The sequence below is a fragment of the Hippopotamus amphibius genome, chromosome 16, assembly GCF_030028045.1.
Source record: "Hippopotamus amphibius kiboko isolate mHipAmp2 chromosome 16, mHipAmp2.hap2, whole genome shotgun sequence".
Lineage (NCBI taxonomy): Eukaryota > Metazoa > Chordata > Mammalia > Artiodactyla > Hippopotamidae > Hippopotamus > Hippopotamus amphibius.
This window is the reverse complement of record NC_080201.1, coordinates 8,692,804-8,713,156: the sequence shown is the minus strand read 5'-3', so window position 1 is coordinate 8,713,156 and position 20,353 is coordinate 8,692,804. Positions and strand designations below refer to the sequence as shown.

Sequence of the window (20,353 nt, the reverse complement as noted above, 5' to 3'; positions counted from 1 at the left end):
TTAATGCTCATTCATTTACATGCTCTCTATGGCTGCTTTCAAGCTATAATAGCAGAGTAGCAAGGTTGTGAAAGAGATCTTGTGGCCCACAAAGCTGAGCATTTTTACTCCCAGGCCTTTGCAGAAAAACTTGCTGACTCATTTGGATCATCTGGAAAACTTCAAACTATTGCCTATGTGTCCCCTCCAGGGATGGAGAACCAGTTCTTCTGGCCTGGATTTGGGGATTTATAAAAGATGTCCAGGTGATTCCACTGTGCAGACAAACTTGAGAACCGCTATTCTAGGCAGGGCACAGATTAGCCAGTCACGATTATAGCAAATTAGTAATGAGGAAAAACAGTGACTGTAGCAAATCAGTAATTAGTCAAAAAAATAAAACTCAGGCTGGAAAAGACCTTGGCCAACTGGCCCCATGCAGTCTGGGGCTGAGGGCTCAGATCTGGAGAGGACAGGGGACTTCTGAGGGCTGCCCAGACTTAGCTCAGCCTAAAAGCCACAAGCTCAGTCACCAGGTCCCGAGCTCCTTTGGTGACTTTACAGTGGTCTCCTGTCTCTGATCCTACTTTACCCAGAGAAAATGACAGCGGGGGCACTGAGCCTGGACCAAAGATACAAAAGCCACGGAGATGGGAGGAACTTCAATTAGCATCCCAGAGGTGCTCAGTGCCAATGGCATTGAAAAGGCCCAGAAACTTTGTTGGTTTCACAAGATATAAAAGCAAGGTTTGACCTAAGCGTGATTTGGAAGTTCAGAGAAAACACTTTCAACGCCCTGTGTAAAGTCATGAGCATAGGCAAATCTGCGTATTTAGTGCTCCCTCTTTAGAATGCAGCGGAGAACGGTGACTTTGTTCACTCAGCATCAGGGATAATGCCTGATACATAGTGCGGGCTCAGAGAATTTGAGCGGATGGACGGAGGGAAGAAGGGAGCTCAACACAGAGTCCTGCGGGGGTGATGCTATCATTAACTCAGTATTTCCCCGGCTCCTAGACTGTACCTTGGAGACACAGCCCATGAACCAGAGAGAAACCAGGAGACAGAGAACAAACGTGACACAGATGAGACTGAGACCATTTCACATGGTGAACATTGTTGTGAAGGAAATAAAATCGCAAAGTATAATAAAGAGGGCCTATCTTAGAGGGAATCGTCTGGGAAGACATTTACAAAGAGGTACTACTTGAGCCGAGACCTGGAGGAGGAGGAGCCAGCTACGAGCAGGGCTGGAGGGCAGGTGCTCCGGGCAGAGAGAACACCCAGGGCAGGAGCCTGGATGTGTGAACATGGCACAGAGTGGAGGCCAGTGGGGTGGGCCTTGGGGAATATGCTTTGGGTGGAGGCTGAAGAGGCAGCTGGAGTCTGAGCATGGGAGAGCCTGGGGGCTGAGGAGTCAGATATTATCCTGAGGTCAGTGGAAAGGGTTATCAAAGGGTGGGGTGACGCGTGACCCAACACGTGCTTTAGCAGGTCACACAGCTGAGCAGCACTGGTTTGGCAAGATGGAAAGGAGGTGTCCTGGGTTCAACAGCGTCCTCCCAAAGTTCATGTCCACTGGAATCTCCAGATGCGGGCTTATCTGGAAACGGGATCTTTGCCATTGTAATTAGTGAAGTGAGATCATACTAGATTAGGGTGAGCCAGTATCATTACATGAAGCGCATGTGATGACTCAGAGAGACACACAGGGCAGAGAGAACAGCGTGTGACGGTGGAGGCAGGGACTGGGGTGATGCTTCCACACACCCAGGACCCTCAGGGGTCGCCAGCCACCACCCCAAGCTTGGAGACAGGCACTGAATAGAGTCTCCCTCAGAGTCTCCAAAACAGCAACAACCCTGCCCACGTGCTGACGTAGGACTTCTGGTCTCCAGCACTGTGAATGAATTCGTGTTGTTTGAAGCCACTAAGTACAGGGTCATTTGTTACAGCAGCAGGAAGAAGCAAACAGAGTCAGAGAGTATGGTCTGGGAATGATGGGAGGGAGGGCGATGATGGGGGGAGGGGAAGGAAAGGGGACCTGGAGGCGCACATGCTGCCTGCCTGTCTGCAGACAGAATAACTGCCACAGCCCCAAACTTCCGAGGGGAAGCTTCTGCTCAGTGTCTGCCGTCCACACCAGTCATGTCCCTACAGCGTTGTAAGTTAAAGGAGGAAATGACCCAAATCTCTTGTGCATGGAGGATGCTAGTGAAACGGGGCAGGACCCTGGGGGGTTCCTGGGCATGGAAGCCTTTTTGTGTCCCCCGTTTCTTGTTTGTAGGGAATAGGCCTCAGCCGCCTGAGTTCCAAAGGACAGGTTCAAACAGCTGCTATCAGGGAAGGGAGGGGATGCAGAGACAAGGGAGGAGCGGCCAGGAAACAACCGTGCAGCCTTGGGGTAGAGTCCTGGTTCCAGCTAAAGGGATATACATCATATCTCTGAGCTCTTCTTCAGAACTAACACCCCCAACAAATGGAAGATGTTAACTACTTGATGAAGCATTCTTCATTCCAGAGAGAAGGTCATGATTTGATAACCTTGAGAACCACAGAAGCTTGTCAGGAACCCACCCGAGGCCCTGCACACACCCTGATCCTTGTAAGCAACACCACCCTTGAACTATTGCTGTAAGACTCCGCACCAAATTCCCCCCTGGGTTGGGACACACAGTTTTGAGGGCGTTAGCCTGCTATGTCTCCCTTTGCCTGGCAAAGCGACAAAGCTATTCTATTCTACTTCACCCACAACTCTGTCTCCAAGATTCAATCTGGCACTGGGGCACAAAGGCCAAGTTTTAGCATCAGTAGGCACTGCTCTGAGAACTTGGGCTACCCAAGCAAAGCGAGTTCATCCTGCACAACTGGGTCCCCCGAGGACACAAGTCAAGGCCGGGGGTCGCAGGAGGCCATGCTCCTGGGGGCTTGGGAGCAGAAGCCCTCCTGGGTCCCCTGAGCCCACCTCAGACCTGTGAGTTGCTGCAGCTATTAAAGAAAACAGATAGGTTTAAGCTGATTCAATTAGCAGTGCAGAAGTCCAGAGGAAAAAGGGGTATGCTCACTGCACAAGGAGTTTCACTTTCTCGGTTGTTCAAAGAACTGGAAACCGCACGATGGGAAAAAAGCTTGATTCGATTTTTACACGTCCCCAAGGCACAATGCATTCTCCTGGAAAAAGCCTCTTTTGACCCACTAACAATCTCCCTGTAGGAAGGCATTTTAGTGTTGTGGTTACAAACGAGGGTTCTAGAATGTTCTGGTTCACATCCCCACGCAAGGGGGGGGTCACGGGACCTCTCAGAGGCTGAGGTCTCTCATCTTTAAAATGGGTCGGCAATGGTAACTTCTTCATAGGGGCACAGAGGATTTGGGGGAGAGAAGGCGTGGAAAGCCGTGGCAGCCCAACTTGGCGGTGCTTTGGGGTCACCGGGGGATCTTTAAAAAGCAGCCGCCCGCCCCGAGACGTTCTGATGTAATAGGTCTGGGGTGCGACTCGGGCATCGGGTTTTGAGAGCTCCCTGGGTGATTTTAATGCCATGTTTGGGCACATCAGGCCTAAAGCACTTAACACACATTGTCAACACCCCACACTCGGCAGCTCCTGGGGCCAGGCAGCCTCGCACAAATACCTACCACCCTGTGGCCTTGTGGCTGCACAGGTCACTTCCCCTCTCTGAAGTCAGTTTACCTCTCTGTAAAATGGGACTCAGACGCTGATGCCACATGGGTAAACTGCCAGGATGAAGTGAGGCAAACGGGTGCAGAGACATTTACTGAACACGCTGACACATGGTATTAAATAAAGGGCACTGTCTCAACTCATCGCTGCTTTGATTAGAATTGTTCTGTGATCGCTCGGGCAACAGCAAGGCCACATGCCACCAGCCTTCACCGCGGTGTTCTTGTCTTTGGAGAGAGAAACACAGGGTCCCGTCGGTGGGTGGAGAGTTAAAAGCAGCCAGGGCTGCCCTGTTCGTTACACAGTGCTGACCCCATGCCTTACTCTGTGTTTCTCTGCCCGTCGAAATCAATGGTGTAAATAATGAAGCCGTGTGATGTCTGAATATTTCTACCGCTCGTATTTTTTCGTTCTAATTAAAGCCAGAATGTTCCTTTTTAGAAATCCATATGAATTAGAAAAACCCAGCTGCCTGAACATAATATTGTTATTTCTGTTAGAAAAAAAAAAAGTGTGGGGGGCAGTGAGATGGTGGCAGACCGGCTGGATGGGCCCACGTGGGAGTTCCTGTGCCTCGGGACCTGCCGTTTCCGTTTCCTTCCGGGGCCCCTGGATATCACAGCCCTCCTGGGTGTGGTTATGACCACTGATAAGAGGTAGTCTCATTCCTTAGGGCCTGGCTGGCTCCAAGGTGGGTCCCACATCCAGCCGGAGGCCCTACCAGGTAGAGGGAGGACTTCCTTTAGCACCCCAAGAGTTCAGTAGACAGGGGCGCCCACGGTGTACACCTGCCCAGGTTGCGAGTGAGCACAGTTCACCTGGGACGCCTTGAAGAACAGGGCTGCTCCTGGAGAGGAAGATGTCTGAGCTCCCTCCGGCCGCTGTAACAAATGACCGCAAACTTGACTGGCTTACAACCACACACATTTATCCTCAGTTCTGGAGGTCAGAAGTCTGACATGGGTCTCACTGGGCTACGATCAAGGTGTCAGCAGGGCTGTGTTCCTTCTGGAGGCTCCAGGGGAGAATCTGTTTCCTGGCCTTTTCCTGCTTCTAGCGGTGCCCGCGCTCCTTGGCTGTGGCCCTTTCTCCCTTTTCAAAGCACAGGGCTCTCACCCCTGCCCCTCCTCACATCTCCTTCTCTGACTCTGATCCTCCTGCCTCCCTCTTTTAAGGACCCACCCAGATAATCCAGAATAATCTCCCACCTCAAAGTCAAGTGACCAGTAGCCTTAATTGTATATGCAACCCTAAGTTCCCTATAACACACTCACGACTGTACCATATTCCCACAGTCTGTATTCACAAATTCCCCAGGGATGCGGGCATCTATGAAAAGGGAGGGGCAATCTTTTGCCTATAGTGGAAGAGAAATGGAAAGATGGAGATAATGCTCCCAAGTGGCAGAGTCAGAACTTTCTGGTACCCTAGTCCTAGGAGGGGTCTGATGGGATTAGCTTGTGGCTGAATTTCGTGTGTGTGTGTGTGTGTGTGTGTGTGTGTGTGTGTGTGTGTGCGCGCGCGCGCGCGCGCCTGAGAGTGTGAGTTCATGTATGGCCGTGTTGCATGCTACCCTGTCACAAGGCTTCTGGGGCCCCAACCTTGGACTTGACCCTCCTCCCCCTTACCCTGAAGCATGCCTCTCCAACACTACAGTCTGCCTTGTTCAGCTTGGCCCCCCTGCCTGCCATTCTCTTCCCCATTCTTTCCCAACTCCCCTCTGAGAGAAGCCACACTGCTTGCTGAGCGGTCTGTCTCCTGGACCAGCCTGTGGGCTCCTGATGGGCAGGGAGAGGGATGTTCATCTGTCTCTGCATCCTTCCTCCCTTAGCATCGTGCCTGGAGCAGGTGCTCAACAGACAGATGATCATCAACTTCATCGAACTCACAGTCCGCTGTGAGGTGGTACTCCATGGGCTTTGGAATCCATGGATCTGCCCTCGAATTCTGCCTCTGTACTTACACATGTGTATGACCTTGCTCAAGGTACTAATCTTCCTAGAACCTCAGAGTTCATATCTATAAAATGGCAATAAAGACAGTATCATGGGCTATAGTAAGGATGAAATGAAATAATCCATGTAAAGTGCTCATAAGTCCAAGTGCACAGCAAATGCACAGTGATTGCTAAATCACCACCACCACCACCACCACCATCACATGCGCCAGAAGGAGGGAGCATCGCTCACCTTCTCCAGATTAGAGGAAGTTCAGCAGGGTTGACCAGAGAGACATTCCACTAACTGCAGTTCCCAAGCAGAACCCAGGTCTCCCAAATTAAGGTGAATATACCAAGGACCTTAACAGGACAGTTCAGCTGGAGAGCAAAGAAGACTGGCCCCAACTCCTTGAGGTCATTTCCCATCTTTCAACCAATCTAAAAAAGTCAGTGGCTGGCCTGTGGATGTGCCACAGTCCAGGGTCATTCGGGGGGTAGGAGAAGGTGGGAGGAGCCAGTCCTAAGGTTCCCAGAGCCCTTAAGAGCCAGGAAAAGCCCCACACGAGGGCATCAACAGCAAAGGAGAACCCACAGAGTCACACTTCTGGCCGCTTCACCTGGCAATCAGGTCGGCAGGGGGCTGCTGCCAAAGCAGGGCAAACATTCATCCAAGTTTGCCTGTGATGGTGCCTATGTTCTGACATCATTATTAATAGTCTCCACCATCATCTCTAAAGGGTTCTAGTTTGGACCCTAAATTATGTGTTGAAAGTTGCCTGCGTCAGGCCCTGCCCACATGCAAACTGGACACTGGCAACGAGCGTACCATCACAACCACAATCTCAATTATACCATAATCATGTATAATAATCACAACACCTGACCTTGGTCTAGAGCGGTGGTGCTCCCGCGGTCAACAGCGGACAAAGGCTAGACACGTTCCGGGTTGTCATAAATTGGGGTGGGGGTTGGCTATTGACATCTAGCGGGTAGAGGCCAAGGATGCAGCTATGAACCCTACAACCCCCAGCCAGCCCTAACAACAAGAATGACTTGCTCCAAAATGTCAGTAGTGTCCCATGTGGGAGACCCTGGGCCAGGGAGCATCCCTTCATGGTTTGGGGGTGGTGGGAAGGGCCTGAGACCAACTGCTTAGGTTTGAATTCTGACATCGACTTCTGCTAGCGGGGTGAATGAGAGAAAATTTTAAACCTCTCTCAGTGTGATTTCCTTTGCATTCAATGGAGTCAGGAAGAGTCCCGACCTTGGGAGGATTTAGTGAAATAACCGTGTTGGGCTCCCAGCACAGGGCCGGGCTTGTGGGTAAGCACCACACGCACTGGCTAGGGTTTGCACTCTTGGGAAAGCTCTTTCCCAGGGAGCGTGTCAGTTACTCCTCAGTTTCCTTAATTCTAAAATGGGTAGAATAATACCCCCTCAGAGGCTTCCTCTAGGGATGAAAGAGGGGACCTGTGTTAAAGCATCCATTGACGTGGATCTTACCTAGGACCACGCTGCAAAGTGAATAGGTCCAACCCTGTTACCCCTGCAACAGAATTTGATGGGGACCCCACAGCCAGAAGTAAGAGCCAGGAGTCCTGACACCCAAGTAGCATCTCATCCTTGGCCATCGTGTTTGTGAAACCCCAGCAGTCGACTTCCGACCCTTTTATGAAATTGGGAATGAATGTTGGGAGATGTGCTGCAGTTCCCCACGGAGGAAGGAAGAGCAGCTATGTTCAAGTCCAACCGCGTCCAAAGTCTGGGCGTCTGACCCGCCCGTGGCAGGGAGGGACCTGATAAACACTTGTAGCCTCCTGCACGCAGGCGTCCGGCCCTGGTGCCGCGGACTCTGAGCCCACCGATAAGGAGGCTCGGCCCTGCCTTCAAGGAAAGCTCCAGATTTCACCAGGAAGTTGAGAGGTCGGCTCCGAAGGGGCCTTGGACCTCGCCCTCTTCCATCTCCCAGGGACCTGCCTCACGTGGGACACAGCGTAGCGCTGGGTCCTCGGCTCTGAGTCCACTGCCCCATCTTCCCCGGTCGGTTTATCCAAACCAAGTGCTTTTCTGTCTTTCCTTTCTTGCTAGCCTAACTAGCTATACTCTTGAACTCTGTTTCTAATGGATTCTAGCCTAGCATTTTATTCAGCACCTACTATGCTTGCCCTGCTTGCCAGTCTCTCAGTGAACTCTCTCCAAGACCCTGTGAAGAGCACTCTACACATCTCATCCTTTGGTCCTGATTTAAAAAGGAAATGCAGTTCAGAGGTGTTAGGTAAGTTGCCCAGAGTCACACGGCTTCCAAGTGGTAGGACTGGCATTTAAATCCAGTTTCTACTGACAAAGCACTTCATATACGTTATTTGAAGTAGGGAAAGCTCCTCACTTTGAAGGGTCAACCTTGCTGCAAAATAAGCCAGTCCAGTGGAAGACATTAAATTAGTCAGGGGAAATGCAGAGATGAGCTTTGTGGGAAAAAGTGATACCAAGTTACCACTCTGGCCTTCTACATGTACCCTCACAGAAAGAATAAAGATCAGCCCAGGAGTCTCTGGGGTTTGTTGCGTTCAGAATGTGGAATGAAAAGCAATCAGAGCAGAGGGAAACAAAGCAATCAGTGGCCATGAGGTGAGAAAGATGGGACAGAGCCTGGGACAAAAGATGCAGAGGCACCAGCTGGGAAGCTGACGTGGGTGCCCCCAAGAAGGACAGACTTGTCGGGGCCAATGACAATGACACACACACACACCAATGTCATCCAGCACTTATCAGTGACTTTCGCAGGCCAGGTGCTGTCCTAAGCTGGCTCCAGGCCCCTATCACTGAGTTCATTCAATCTCCGCGAAAGTCTCACTAGTCGGGTATTACTGTTCTCCCCATTTTACAGATGAGGCAATGGAGGCCAAGAGATGTCACCAAGTCACAAAGCTACTTAGTGTCTAGAAGCATGGGCTGTGGAGTGAGAAAAATCTGGATTTAATTCAGACTCCGTCACTTACTAGTTGTCTGAGACTTGGAGAAAAATTAATTTTTCTGAGCTTCTGTTTATGTGTTTGTAAAATGGGGATGGGAGGGGTGTCTTTGCTTCATGAGACCTTTAGGGAAAAAGTGAGGATTAAATTGGACGATTAGGGTCACTTGACATGATACCTGGAGGACAGAAACAACTGGTGGAAAGCGGCTGTTCTCCAGGGTTTAAGGTGTGTGTGTGTGTGTGTGTGTGTGTGTGTGTGTGTGTGTGTGTGTGTGTGTGTGTGTGTGTGTGTGTGTGTGTGTGTGTGTGTGTGTGTGTGTGTGTGTGTGTGTGTGTGTGTGTGTGTGTGTGTGTGTGTGTGTGTGTGTGTGTGTGTGTGTGTGTGTGTGTGTAAGAGAGAGAGAGAGACAGACAGCAGGAACCAGCAGCCAGCTGACTTGGGAAACCCAGAGACGGAAAGATCCTTTCTCAGAAGGTTCAAGCCAACTCTTCCCCCTTTCAAACTTATGCAGGTACCTCCAGGTGGGCCTCTCACACCTGCAGGCCATGCTGCGCACAGGAAGCAGCACGGGGGACCCTGGCTTAAGGCTGACCTGTGAGCTCTCGGCCCGCCCGACCTGACTGGGGGAGAGGCTGCGTGTTGGGTGGAGCTTGGCCGGGCTCCAGAAGCAGGCCTGGCGCCCGGGCTGAGGCCAGAGACAGGCCAAGGTCGGCCAGTGGGGCCCGAGGGGAAAGGCTGGAGGTGCCGGGGGTGCGGTTGGATAAAGGCCAGAGGCCCAGCTGCCTGGCAGGGCGGGTTCCTAGACCGAGAGGGACGGGGGCTCGATGGAACTGAGGCAAGATGGTGGTGTCTCTTCCTCCACTTTCCCTGGAGGCCCCCACGTGAGACTGTCCAGGCCTGGGAGGAGCTGTGAGACGTCTTAACCCACCTCCTCAGGATAAGTCTAGAGGCCAGGAATGGGTCTGCGTAGGTATGTCGGGAGGCCTGGAGCCTTCCGCCTCTGTTACCATCCCGGTGATCCTGCTCAGGGATGGAAAGGCCATGGGCAGACCCGGGTGAAATCCTGGCTCCAAGAGGTCCAGGTCTTTGATGTAGCAGGTGACTTCACCTGCACTCAGTTTCCTCCTCTGTAAAATGCGTATAACCATAGCAAACGCCTCCAGACAGTGTCATCCAGAGTGAGGGAGAATAGCCAGCACCTTCTAACGTGTTTGTTCCAAAATTGGGGTTTCCTAATACAGCCGTGCTCCCCACGGAAAGCAGGATCCCAGTCTCACTCAGCACCCAATCTCCCGTAACTAAGAGAGGCCCCAGAGAGCAGGTAGGGGCTCCGTGTCTCCAAGTGAACACGTGGGTGGGAATCACCAGCTCTCACCCGGGATGTCGACTAAGTGAGCCGAGAGGTAAGGAAGCTCTGAGTCCCCGGATGGCATCGGACCAAAGACTGAGACTCAGGATTGCTCTGCTGTCCAGGGAGCCGGGATGGCCCTGGTCTTGAGCCAGACGCCTCACCTCCGGACCTCTGCACGCACTCATTGCCAGGAACACCCTTCCTGGTCGTGCTTGTCCCCAGCTTCGCCTCCCTGAATGCTGTTCTCGGTTTTAACCTAGATTCCTGCTCCTCGGGGAGACTTTCCTGACCCATCAGGTTGGCCCAAGCTCCCCCTGGCCTCTGGATTCTCACCAAAGTGGTACCATACTGAGGTCTTTTACTTGATCTTTATGAAACAAAAAATCTCTGGGGCAGGGACATCACAGAGAATAGGCCCTAACAGAATAAGCGCTTGATATATATTTCTGAACAAAATAGCAAGTAAGAGGGTGAGTCAGAGAGCAAATGTCACCATCAAAATCAGAGGTTCAGGACCCTGGTGGGTCACATTTCCCAGAATGCCTCTCTTTGCGGCTTGGATTCCTGGAGAGGACGAGCGGTGAGTTTTTATTCCATGATGCTTCTCACCTGAAATACTCAAGAGCTCGGGCCAGATGGAGGTAGAAGAATCGTGATAACAAAATCACCCCATGCAGTGTGGACCACACATCCCCGTGTGCTTCTAGAAACACTGGAGATTATTTTGAAGCACTTTCCACTGGGATCTGTTTCCGTTTTTCAACCCCATCGTGAAGATGTCTGATTCGCAAGGGCTCTTAAAATGCACTGTAGTGTCTGGCTTGTTTTAAAAAAAGAATCTTCCCCTTTAAGAGCTGGGCGCACGGAGACGGGACCAACTTGGGCCCCGTGTCCCCAGACCATCACCTGCTTACAGCCCGGGGTGCCCAGGGAGCCGCGGAGTCAACTAATGACGCACATCGCAATCAGAAGCAGGACCATCTCTCTCTCTCTCTCTCTCTCTCTCCTCTCTCTCTTTTTTTTTAAAGCAGCCCGAGCACTATTTATGCTTAACTGTGAGTCAGACTGGGGACATCTCCCCAGTGGGCGACAGCAAGGCAAGAAACGAATTTGCGAAACTGCAAAGGGGCATCTCAGATTTGCACGGAAGTGTCAGCTTGGCTTCCTGGTTGTTAGCACAACTGTGGGGAGGCAATTAAGGGAGCTGCAGATTCTCAAATCTATCTTTCCCATGAAAAGCACCCTTCCCCCGCCCCCTGCCGCCCCGCACCTTCTCTCTCTCATCTCCCTGTGCATTTCCACATTCATCCTTTCATTCACGCCCTCATTCACGCAGCCAACATGGACTTAGGGAGTAGCATCCACAGACTGCAGACACCCTCGGTTCATTTATGACTATACAAACACAGCCCTCAGGGGCCCAGCATCACTGGACAGTGGAAGGTTAGATGCTGGGTCCTGAACATCTGCTCTGGAGTCCCTTCTGAGAGATGGTGACGCTGTGGACACAAAGGAGAGGCGCCCCCATCCATGTCAAAGCAAGGAGTCCACGCTAAGACGTGACTGTCCCTTCAAGGGATGTATCCTGGGGCCCCACGGGAGGGGGCAGAGGCTGGGGCATGGAGCGGCCATTCTGAGATAAGAACACTCTGGCGTGTCTCCCCACATCCTAATGACGTCTGAGCAAGAGGCTCGGGGCACATACTCAGGGACATTGCTTCACCCTCTGGTGAAGAAATCCCACTGACCCACTGCACGGCAGAAGCAGCATGGCAAACGATCTAGGAAACGCAGGATGTGTGCCCAGCAACTTGGGGTGACCACAGACTGCACGGCTGACTCTTAGGAGCGGGTGAATTCGCCTACCCCACCTGGGGCGACACGGCCCCTTTTCTTCTCCATGAAAACACAAAAGTTACTCCTTCCCTCATTTTCTGGTCTCAGGGAGGGAAAGCACATCCTCCCACCTGCCCGACTGATCCCGTCCAGTCCCTTTGATGCCAAACACACAGTCAAGTTTCTTTTCCAAAACAGCAAAAGAGCTGAGTCCTGAAGGAAGACTTCAACTGTGGGCAATCCACCCAGGTCTAGTTTATGGCCTTAATGGCAAGAAACGTACCCGCCCTGGGGTTCAAGGATCACAACCACCAGTCATCAGGCTCTTGTATTATCTCATTTAATCCTCACGACCATCTAGTAGGTAGGAGGCGCTGGCCTCATGTTGGAGAGGAGGGACGTGGGCCTTTCCCTCTCATCTCCTCCCAGGTCTTACCGTTTCAGCACACGCCGTCCACACGGCCGACCGCCAGCATCTCTGTGCCTGAGGCTTGCCCTTGTGGGAGCCCACTCTGGGCATGGGCATGGCAGGCCAGAGGCCACTGGAGCCACCTTCAGGCAATAACCGACAGAAGGTGGTGTACAAATGCCCCAGCTCCCTCGCCACTTGGGTGGGAAGACTCTGAGGCACACCTCCTACACCGCCTCCCAAAGGTTCCCGGCGGGGTCCCCTCCAGGTGCCCACGGCGGTAACTTGATGACGTGCTACGCGTGGCACCTTCCCTTCCCTGCTGCTTCCTGGTGTCACCTCCCAAATGAACCACCTCACTTCAAATCCTCGTCTCAGGGTTTGTTTCTGGCAGAAGCCAAATCAAGACGGAGTGGTCAGGCAACTCGCCCAAGGCGTACGGGGCTAAAGTCAACACAGATCTGATTCAAGTTTCCCATGACCCCCCAAAAGCCTGTGTTGTCAACCACGAAACTGATGTATCACCTTACAGTCCCCTGGGCCTCTTTCTGTGCACAGACCCCAGGAGGGCAGAAGGCATTTCACGCCCTTCATTGGATGCGGGAGGACACAGGGACATCAGATCTGGACACCCTGCAGCCCGTCGGGGCCGGGTGCAAGCTCTCGCAACTCTCTGGCCAGTGCCCTCGGCAAAGAGATCAGGCTGCCAGCCCATCACACCCAGCTCAGAGAGCAGCACCTAAGGTTTCCGGATGTGCTCAGGCCGCTTCTAGCACGTACTAATATGCGAGGTTGGCACCAGGGAGGGTGTCGTCTGGCAGCGCAATCCTTCATGTGGAACATTAAGCCAAGGTCCTGCACAGGCTCGAACATTAACCATCCCCTGGTACCCATGAAGAAGAGCTACGGGTTTTATTAACCTCTGTGTCCTGGACGCATGGCACAAGGCACGCCGTCATTAACCCACCTCCAGACGGGGGACAGGGGCCTCTTTTCCAGCTCTGTTCCAAGAGCGCAGGCCCCACAAAATGCCTTCAATAATTTAAGGAAACTACCAAAATGTGACCATAAAGGATATAACTTCACCTCAAGGATGGCAATCTATAAAGATTTTGTGATCGTAAAAACTGTGTTTTGTTCTGTTACAAGCCTTTTGAAAGTTTCTCTCTCTCCCTCTGTGAGCGTGTGTGCACGTGTGTGTGTGTGCACGCGCGTGCATTGGAAGGAGGTGAAGTCACGCAGTTGTGTTCCTGCAACTGGGATTTAGCTGGGGTTTAATTATTCCTAACATCATGGCCGTGGCACGACCCGTTAGCAACAGCTCAGCCTGCATTAGGAAGTCCCACCGGTAATCTCAGAATCACATCCTATCACTCATTTCTCCCCCCCGTGTCAAAGATTTTTTTTTTTTCAATTCCAGACATACAGCTTCATTATAAAAATGGAACCAGCCCCAGAACACCCCCTCTGTCCTGACACAGCATGAATTTAAACACCGATCCAGTTCAGCCGCCCCACGAAGAATAGTGCTTGGGGGCTTGGTTTCACAAATGCCTCAGTTATTCTTAGGCTGGTTGATGCGCTTTTAATTTTCACCCCTTATGCTGGCTTCCAATTTGCCGCAGACAGACAAGGGGAGGGGGTGGTTATTTCAGGTGAAGAGCAAGGATCCTAGGAGAGAAATTCCTTCTCAGAGGGAGACAGACTTTTTCTACAGTTATACACATTAGGAAGCTGGAGCCGTAAAAGAAGAGGTAATTAAGCACACATACAATAGGCTTTTATCTAAAAAAAGTTACACGGGAGGGTGGGTGGAGTAATGGTGAAAAGCACGGGCTTTAGGAACACAAGTGTTGAGATTACATTGAGGTTACTCTATTATCTTGTTGACGTTTAATAAGTCACTTAAAATCGCTGCATCCCGGTTTCTTGAGCTATACACTGAAACTTAACCATGATACATCACAAGCCCCATCCCTGCCGCCCTCCCTTCTTGCTTCCTTCCTTCTTTATTTTCTTCTTCTCTTTTTTCACTTCCTCCTGCCTGATTTCCCCCATCCCTCTCCTACCCTGCCTCCTTCTCTACTCTCTTCTTCCTACTTCCTCAAACAACACGTTAAATGCCTACTACGTGCCAGAAACGAAACTAGGAGTCAGGGGTCCAGAGGAGAAGACGAGTCCCGGACCCCAAAGCCTTTAATCCAGCCTTTGTTGAGACGATCAGATGAGCTTTCCTATTAAAAAGCCCTTTACACATGAGAAAGAGTTGTAGAAATATGCATATTGTTATTAAGATTGTAGAAGTATGCATATTTTATGATTTTTTTTTTTACAGTTAGGATTTGCAGATAGACCAACCATTTCACATCGTACACACCTCCCCCCACTGTAAGGGTGAGGCTGGTGGGGTCACCGCCGAGACCACAGTGTGGAGAACGCCCCTGCAGTTGTGCCATCTGATGGTGCTGGAGGAAAGGCCAAACCACTGGGGCTCGGGCTCCCCTCCCCACTTTCAACCTGGTGGCGACCCTTTTTATATGCTTTATAAATTGGGCTTATATTCTCGGGGCCCACTGCAAAATAAAAATAATATTAGAAATCCACTGATCTCGGGGGGTCAATAAATGCCCTTCACTGAACTGGCAAACCAAATGATCATATGAAAAAGGGAAAAGGCAGGCTTTTTTTTTTTCCCGCCCAAGAAACACGTACAAGAAGAGTCTCAAATAGCCCTGTCCTTATTCTGCCCGCTCACAGCATGCTCAGTGAAAAGCTGAGAGAAGTGTGTTCCCAGCCTGCCAGGTGTTTGTGAACCTTGTGTTGTCCCCTGGAGCTGAGCTCAGCCTGCTCTGCCGTTTGGCTCTCGAGTCTCCCCTGACAGGTAGCTGTGTCCTGACACCACAGCCGCTGGGCTCTGTGTGCAGGCTCGAAACCCACCCACGAGGAGGGATTTCATGCCACAGAGCAGTAACAGCCTGAAGCGCACCCCACCCCGCCAAGTTCCTCTGCAGCTCTGGGCACTGTATATACAAATAGCCACAGTCAATTGCCCAAAGAATTGGCTGCAGCAAACCCTAGGGAGAAAGAAGAGGGTATAAACAGGACAGAAGAATGGGCACAAGAGGCCATTCTCTACTCCGTAAAGGCAAGACTAGCATTGTCTGATGGAACTTTCTGCAGTGAATATTCTACATGTGAGCTCTTCAACACCCCGTGTGGCTCTTGAGCTCCTGATATGTGGCTACTGTGACTGAGGAACTGCATTTAAATTTTTATTTCTTTATAAAGTTAAAAAGCCACATGTGGCCAATGGCCACCAAATTGGACGGAGTGACTCTAAACCCACCCCAAGCCCCCATAAATCAGCTCATTACAGGTGTCCAGCTCTTAGTTCAAGTCACACAGAGAGTCAACAAGTAATTCGTGCACCTTGAGGATGTCATACCCTGTGCTCCGTACAGATGTGGAAGGAAATGTACACTCAGACAAGTTTCTGAGCTCAGGAATCTGCTTGCATTCTACTGAGGGAGGGAGTCACGGTGACCAATAGCGTGTAGGGGCCATGACATGGGATGAGGGCAGAAAGGAAAGAGCATAGGGAATGTAGGAAGGCTGCGCGGAGGAGGCAGTGATTAAACGGCTCCTGTAAGGATAGAGTAGTTCATCCTGCAGAGAAAAGGAGGAACATTCTAATGGAGTAGAGAGCATAGGCAAAAACTCCAAACCATGATGAGACTATAAACTGGGGATAATTTATAGGAGGCCAGGGTTTGGGTGTGAAGTGGGGGTGGGTGGAGGCAGGGAGGCCAGAGATGATTCTTTGCAGGGAGGATGAGACCAGACAATGAGGGATCTTATGTGATGTCCTAAGGAGTTTGACTCTGACCTGAATTTACAATCCTTTGACTTTTCTTTAGGTATTGGTCTTAGAGATCTTTACCTGATGCCGAATGAAATGCCCTCATCAACTTACTGTCCCCATCTTTCCCATCTTCCGAGGCTCTGCCCAAATCCTGCCTTCTCCAGAAGCAACTTTAGATCTCGCCTCTCTACACCAATCCTTCCCTTTTCCAGTTGTGGTTTGCACTGCATAGTCACTGCTGGGTGATTTTCTGCTACATTCTTGACTTGGTCTTGCAGGCTTCCCACAAGACCTCAAGTCCTTATTGCTGGGACTGCACCACTATCACTATTCTTTGTGCCCCCTGGCTCCAGAGCAGAGAAGGAACTCAATAAATAACCTCCACTGGTTAATTAATTTGGTCACACCCCCAGTGACTTGGACCTGGAGAGCAGTATAAATATCTGTAATTCTTGGGTATTGACACCTGAGTTGGCCACCCAGTATCCATACCCTATGCCTTTTATTTTTGATAACCAACCTCAGTGTCATTCAAAGAGGCCTCTGAAGCCTGCCTGACAGTGAGCATTGGGGAAGCCCTAGAAATCCTGACTGGGGCAGGGGAAGCTGGGAACTGCATAGGAGCCTGACCAGCTCTATTTTTACCTAAGTCAACCTGGACACCCTTTGGCCCTGTGTGATGGGGACCACCTACAAACTGAGCTGAGTTACATGATTTACTTGTGTGGTGCAGACATCTGACCAACCCCAAACGCTGTCTTTACTTACTGAATTTCTTTCTGGAACTTTCTAGCCCCACCTTGGGTTTGGTTCTCCCAAGCTGTCCCTCATGCTCATCTTTCTGTCTGTTACATGCTCACCCACACATCTCCTCTTCCATGTCTCCACTCAGGCCCCCGCATCTCTGGGCCATCTTTGTCAACTGCTCCTCCACACCCGGGCACTCGCTTCTGCATTTCCCAAGTACCCTTCAGTAAAACTCATACATGAGATGATGCCTGTATCGGATGAAACGTTTAGTGACTGCTGGTGGTTGCTGCTGAGATTATCACTATTATAATGATTCACGTTTTTCCCTTGTGCATATTTGGCACCTGGCATAGGCCGAGCGCGGCGTGGGTATTCCCTGAATGAGTGAAATATACCAGTCCAGCCTCAGATGACACTCAGAGGTCTGTGATCTGGGGTCATTTCAAAATCAACCTTGAAAACACAACAGGACAAAGATGAGCCTTCAGGGATGCTGGTGCACAGAACACAAGCTCACAACGGTGAGATGCACGAGTGGTCAGGGAAGGTGGTCGAGGTGGCACCAGGTGTGAACAGGTAGGGAGCAACCACGTGGAGGTGCTGGAGAAGGACCTCCTGACCTCCCAGGCCTTGCAACCATCTTTTCTCCACTGCGAGGGGAGTACATGACGGGCACTGGCAGAGGTGGGTTCGATCCCAGCCCTACGGCTTGAATGTTCCACGAGGTTTCTAAGTCAAGTCTCTCCACCTGGCACTACTGACACGTGGGCTGGGTGAGTCTTTATTGTGGGGCCGCGCTGGGCATTGCAGGATACTGAGTAGCGTCCTAAGCCTCGACCCTCTTGGCCACAGCACCCTACTCTGTGTTCCCACTCTGCTCTTGAGCACATGTCACATGGGGATAACATTCCCTACAGGGCCAGGCAGTTGTTCAGATCAAATGAGGTCACACAGAAGAAAGTGCTTAGCCCAGGGATCGTGCAGGGCTTAAAGGCCACTTTAAGGACAAAGGAAAGATTCCCCTCCCCCACCCATGCCCAGCCAGGCTAGGAGGCTGTAGAGAGATAATAGAGGAGGAGGTGATCCATCAGTCCTTGTCCTGAAATCCCACAAGAGTCAGCAGCTGGATCTCGCCTTGCCCTGGAGGTATGTCAATAAGGAGTTATCAGGGCCAGCATCTGTGAGAGTTAAAGCAGGAAGTCCTCACAGCTTCCTGTCAAAACACAAGTGACAAACTTGGATAAACAGCAAGCGGAGAAAAGATATTTCTATATCATCACCAGCACCCCCCACCAAAAGTTGGTCTCTCTCTTTCTCGGACACATACACACAAGACACACACACAAGCTCCCTCCGATATGATACAACATAAAATATTATGAGGATCCTCCATTCTGGAGTGGGACTTGGGTTCAAGTCTCAGCTCTGCTACTTATGAATTCTGTGACTTGAATCTAGTTACTTTAGATCTTTCCCTCCTTAACCTAGGGATAAGGATGAGACCTACTTCTCAGTTTACGATGAGATTTAAATAACTTACATCACTAATGTATGTATTTCTCATGTAGGCAGTGTCCACTTTGAGACCAGGTGCCTGGACTCTACTAAACACTCAGCAAATATTAGTTCTTCTCCTTCTTAGTAACAGTAAGGTGAGAAACCTTCCCGAGAGGCAACTGCAAGTCTCCCAGAGGAAGGGAGATGGTGCGGGTGACGGGACCACTGGAGGAGAAGGCTCAGCGATCGGAAGCCCAATCAAGACGACGTCAGTGGTGTCAAAACGGAAAGAGCATGGGCCTTGGGGTCAGACATACCCAAGTTCAAATCCTGACCCCACCACTTACCCGCTAGACAAACCCCCTCGTCTGTGTGAGCTCACAAGCCCACCCGTTCTGTGCCTCTGGGGTCAGTGCTTTGGCTTTGCCAACCCGGACGTTCATTTCACTCTTTCTCTCACTCACTCGGTTAACATGTGCTTGACCCTGAACCAAGTGTGAGGGATACAGATGTAAATAAGACATGGACGCTGTCCTCAAGGAACTCAAAGTCTAGTGGGAAAGCCAAACTCTCCAAGAGAGGGTATGGCTAAAAAAAGAAGCCAGAAAGAAAGATAAGCTGGAAAACCAAGCTCAAAATGCAGCTGTATTAACCAGGAGAGACTAACAAGGCTGCCATCACAAATAACTTCCCAACCTCGGCCACTTAAAACAACAGAGACGAGTGCACATGTAATGTCACTGTGGCACCAGGGGTTCCTTTGGACAACTGTCCTCTATAGCAACAGGGTGTCCGTACTCACTGGGGCCAGGGAAGAGAGACTCCAGGAATCCCACACCTGGTCTTGAATGTTTCCACCCGGAGGTGCCATGCTTATTTCCCACAGGGTTCATCGGACAAGGCAAGTCACAAGTCCATGCCTACCCTCAAGGGGCCACGTGTCCAGAAGGAGGGGAGAAGCAGAAATCGTGGTGGGCAGCTCTAACGTGGACCCCAACAACGGCTGAGCTCCCAGCCCTGGCGAGCTCCACACTGTCAGGAATGTGGTCCGTTGTGTGTTCTTCTGTATCATCCGCACTTAGCACAGTGTGGCACAAGATAGAAAAACACGTTCTTGGAGAAGGAAGAAAGGGAGGGAGGGAGGGAAGGAAGGAAGGCAACTCATTGGGTTGTTCAGGATCTCATTACTAACAAACTTCTCTGCTGTTCAGGAACAGAGCTGTGACTTGGGGAAGATGTCCCCTTTAACAGGGAAGGTTCAGTCTGTGGCTGAGGCGTGCCCATCTCAACATGGTCAGCGTTCAAATCTTGGATTACGTCTCCTTCTGCAGCTACAAAGCAGCTCGTGTCCTAAGCCCCCTGCAGTCTCCAGGCCACTGATAACTCAGCTCTCCCTCTCAAGGCATCCATCCCCTCTTTTCTGCCTAGGACATATTGCAAAGAGCATGGCCTGCGGAGTCCATTCGACCTGGATTTCACTCCTAGACCTTCCCCTTCCTCGCTGCGTGCCTTTGAGCCTAACATGCTTGAACCTCGGTTTCCTCATCTCTAAAGCAATGACATCTCTAAACCCACAGACCCTGCGACAAATGTTAGCTTCCCTCTTCCCTCCAGGGGCCACGTCCTTGAATCCTTTAGAGCATCCTATTACAGTCCCAGGAATGTCACTCCCCATAAACATCTGAGCTTTCTGCCCACACAGAGCATCCCCCACCGGTGAAGCCTTCCCTGCCTCTTTTCAGCAAAGCACACGTGCCCGAGAACGCACAGCACCTGTTCCCCACCCAGCAGCACTGACAGAGGGGACGCACCCAGCTCGGGACTGGTCACAGCTGCTGTGTGTGCCCCTGAGCTGCCACATGCCGCAGAGGACCAGGGCAGGGGCGATGACTCACTGCTAATAATTACAGACGGGGCACCACCGGGAGTCGGCGAGGAGCTGTGCGCTCAGAGCCCAGGGTGGGGGCTCAGAGCCGCCTCTGATGCCACTGCTTTCTGGAGGGCATCTTGGAGATTCAGGGGTCCTGGGTTAAGTCATCACCATTCCTTCTTTTACCCGTGAGTTACGGGGCA

At 51.3% G+C, this 20,353-nt stretch overlaps 1 protein-coding gene across 5 annotated transcripts in view; it reads right to left on the bottom strand.

Moving 5' to 3' along the window:
• Positions 1-20,353, bottom strand: part of MAF (MAF bZIP transcription factor) — a 366,703-nt gene that overhangs the window by 178,926 nt on the left and 167,424 nt on the right. The window contains exon 3 of one of the 5 annotated variants that reach the window (XM_057713318.1): positions 17,981-17,996. The exons of the other annotated variants lie outside the window; for them this stretch is intronic. The gene's annotated coding sequence lies outside the window, so the exon portion shown is untranslated. Of the gene's footprint in view, positions 1-17,980; positions 17,997-20,353 lie in introns of those variants that run through there. 5 annotated transcript variants of the gene reach the window in all.